Source organism: Rhinopithecus bieti, unplaced genomic scaffold (genome assembly GCF_001698545.2).
Source record: "Rhinopithecus bieti isolate Rb0 unplaced genomic scaffold, ASM169854v2 scaffold_70550, whole genome shotgun sequence".
NCBI classification, from domain to species: Eukaryota; Metazoa; Chordata; class Mammalia; order Primates; family Cercopithecidae; genus Rhinopithecus; species Rhinopithecus bieti.
Genome location: NW_016826791.1, coordinates 234,313 through 237,822, shown reverse-complemented (window position 1 = coordinate 237,822; position 3,510 = coordinate 234,313). Strand labels below are relative to the sequence as shown.

Here is a 3,510-nt window from a genome sequence, read left to right as displayed (position 1 = left end):
TGACCCCTCGGTGCGAAATGAGGCAGGAATCCCCCCACCCCTCCATAGAGAGCCGCCTTTCTCGGAACTGAACTGAACTCTTTTGGGCCTGGAGCCCCTTGACACAGCGGAGGTCCCTCCTCACCTACTCCTGGCTCCAGACAGGGGCTGCAGGCTTCGGGGACCTGGACCCCCCATTTCGCGTCTCCCCTTTCCCTCCCCAGCCCGGCCCCTGGAGGGGTCTCTGGTTCAAACCTTCGCGTGGCATTTTCACATTATTTAAAAAAGACAAAAACAACTTTTTGGAGGAACACGGGGCCTGTGCGTGTTTCAGGAGGTGAGGCGGGGAGGATGCGGGGAGCGAGTGCGACCCTGGCCGGGCCCGCATGGCGGATGGAACATCGATGCTCAAAGAGGCGGACACTACCGCACAGTGGCGAGGCCCTGGCTTCTCTGCTTCTCCAGATCCCTGCTCTGCGCCTAGTGTGCGCATCGCCCGACCTCGGCTGACACAGCAGCAGCACTGCAGGCTCAAGAATCCGTAAGGATGAAGCAAGAGAATCGCTTGAACCCAGGAGGCAGAGGTTGCAGTGAACCGAAATCGTGTCACTGCACTCCAGTCTGGGTGAGAGTGAGACTCCATCTCAAAAAAAATAAATAAATAAATAAGGAATCCACTGGGGTTGGGTGGGGAAGGTGCAGGCTGTGGTCAGAGCCACGTTTCTGCAAGGTGGCCCGCAGTGGTGGCCAGACACTATCCCAGGGCCAGGGGCTAGTGGGACAGGGACTCAGAAATGACCTGCTCATGCCCACACTGGATTATGATCACATCCCGCCCGCCTCAGGTCGGCACTGCCTGTTCCTTGAAGGTCGGGGTCTACCTCCCTGTCCACCGTGGTGCTGCCTCAGTTTACCCGTTTCTCCATGTGCCCCCCACCTTGCTGACATTGTCATCCCTTGCCTTTACCTAACGCACCTCTCTGTGTGGCGCTCTCTCTCTCATTTCTGTCCTTCTGGCTCCCCGTCTCACCCTGCCCCAGTTTTGGTCTCCATCTGATCTGGAGTTCTCATGTCTCCCCACCTAAGTCTCTTGCTCTCGGCCTCCTCCTCCCTGTCTAATTCTATTTCTAATTCTAATTCTACACTACAGCCTCCCTAATAGAGGGAAAGGACTGGATTCCCACCCCTTGCTCCTTCCCTCTTCCCGCATCCAAACTACATCCCACAAATACACCAGTGAACCTGGTAATTCTCGAGTTCCTCCCTGCCTCCACATTTTTTCTCCTTGTCTGTGTCTCCCTGTCACCTCCTCCTGTCTCTATTATGGCTTTCTGCCTTGTGCTTTTGTCTCTATTTCCTTTTTTTATGAGGCCATCTCAGTCTGTCACCCAGGCTGGAGTGCAGTGGTGCGATCTTGGCTTACTGCAATCCTCCAGTGTAAGCATGAGCAGGTCATTTCTGAGTCCCCTGCCCCACTAGCCCCTGGCCCTGGGATAGTGTCTGGCCACCACTGTGGGCCACCTTGCAGAAACGTGGCTCTGATTCTCCTGCCTCAGCCTCCCAAGTAGCTGGAATTACAGGTGCCCGCCACCAGGCCCGGGTAATTTTTGTATTTTTAGTAGAGACAGGGTTACACCATGTTGGCCAAGCTGATCTCGAACTCATGACCTCAATGATCTGCCTGCCTTGGCCTCCCAAAGTGTTGGGATTACAGGCGTGAGCCACCGTGCCAGGCTGTCTCTATGTCTTGTTCTCGGTTTCTCCTGGATTCTGTTTCTCATCTTTTCCCCTCTGACCGGGTTTGTCTTTGCAGCTCTGATCTCTTGGTCTCACCCTATCTGCCATCACCTTGGTACCAGGTTCACTGGTGTATTTGTGGGATGTAGTTTGGATGCGGGAAGAGGGAAGGAGCAAGGGGTGGGAATCCAGTCCTTTCCCTCTATTAGGGAGGCTGTAGTGTAGACTCCGGCCTTGGAGTTAAGGTAATGGCAGCATTAGGGTCGCATGCGAGTCCTTGGTGGTGCTTGAAGTGATCCTGAGACACCTTCCACAGGGTGGGTGCTGCATGAACCAAACCAGGGGGAAGGTGAGAGCTGGACTTTCTGGGTCTGAGGGAGGAGGGGCTGGGCTTGGATTCCCGGATCTGAGGGAGGAGGGGCTGGGGCCTAGACTCCTGGGCCTCAGGGAGGAGAAACCAGGAGCCTGGACTCCTGGGTCTGAGGGAGGAGGGGCTGGGGCCTGGACTCCTGGGTCTGAGGGAGGAGGGGCTGGGGTCCCTAACTCCTGGGTCTGAGGGAAGAAGGGGCTGGGCCTGGACTCCTGGGTCTGAGGGAGGAGTGGTTAGTTCTCCAGGGCTGACATAACAACGTACCTCAAAATTAGTGGCTTAAGTCACAGAAACTAATGGTCTCCCAGTGCTGGAGGTCAGAAGTCTGAGACGAGGGTGTCGGCAGGGCTGGCTGCTCCTGAGGCTGCGAGGGAGGATGAGTCCCCGGCCTCTACCTGGCTTCTGAGGGTGTGCTGGCAGCTTTGGTTTTCCTCGGCTTGTAGAGGCATCACCCCAGTCTCTGCCTTCACCTCCACATGGTGTCCGTTCTGTGTGTCTGTCTCTGTCCAAACTTTTATAAAGACACGCATCCTACTGGATTAGGACCCACATGAATGAACTCATCTGAACTAATTATATCTGCAATGACCTTATTTCCTAATAAGATCACATTCTGAGATTCTGGGGGTTAGGATTTTAATATTAAGTTGTTTTGTGGGGGTGGGGAGACACAATTTGACCCATGCTGAGTCCATTTTCTGTTGCTCTGACAGAAGAACTGAGGCCGGGTCTTTGTGAAGGAAGAGGATGATTTGGCTCAGATTCTGATGGCTGGAAGGTTCAGGACTGGGCAGGTGCACTCGCTGAGGACCTCCCTCACCCCTGAGGCTGCTTCTGCTCTTGGGGGAGGGCAGAAGGATGTTGCTGTGTACACAGAGATCACGTGGTGCTGAAGGAAGCAAGGGAGAGAAAACCAAATTCCCAAGGGTGAGAACTCACTTACCCCTGAAGGCAGGCATTAATCTATGAGGAATCCATCTCCATGACCACATAGCTCCTATCAGGCCCCACATCCCAACACCTGCCACACTGGGGCTTGAATCTCAACATGAATTTTAGTGAGGACAAGTGATATCCAAACCATAGCCACCTGAAAGAAGTGGGCTGAGGCCGGGCGCAGTGGCTCACGCCTGTAATCCTAGCACTTTGGAAGGCTGAGGCAGGTGGATCACCTGAGGTCGGGAGTTCGAGACCAGCTTGGCCAACATGGTGAAACCCCGTCTCTACTAAAAATACAAAAATTAGCTGGGTATGGTGGTGCACATCTGTAATCCCAGCTACTCGGGAGGCTGAGGCAAGAGAACTGCTTGCACCTGGGAGGCGGAGGTTGCAGTGAGCCGAGATGGAGCCATTGCACTCCAGTCTAGGGGACAGAGCGAGACTCCCTCTCAAACAAACAAACAAAACAAAGAAAAAAAAAAAAA

The 3,510-nt window shown here is 54.3% G+C and overlaps 1 long non-coding RNA gene across 1 annotated transcript; it reads right to left on the bottom strand.

Annotated features, from left to right (window-relative positions):
* Positions 1–1,648: 1,648 nt before the first annotated feature.
* On the bottom strand, positions 1,649–3,221 carry LOC108523123 (uncharacterized). The gene is made up of 3 exons (XR_001883701.1): positions 3,177–3,221; positions 2,351–2,975; positions 1,649–2,040 (listed from the first exon to the last, which is right to left on the bottom strand). It is a non-coding gene; the product is annotated as an uncharacterized LOC108523123 (long non-coding RNA).
* Positions 3,222–3,510: the final 289 nt, after the last annotated feature.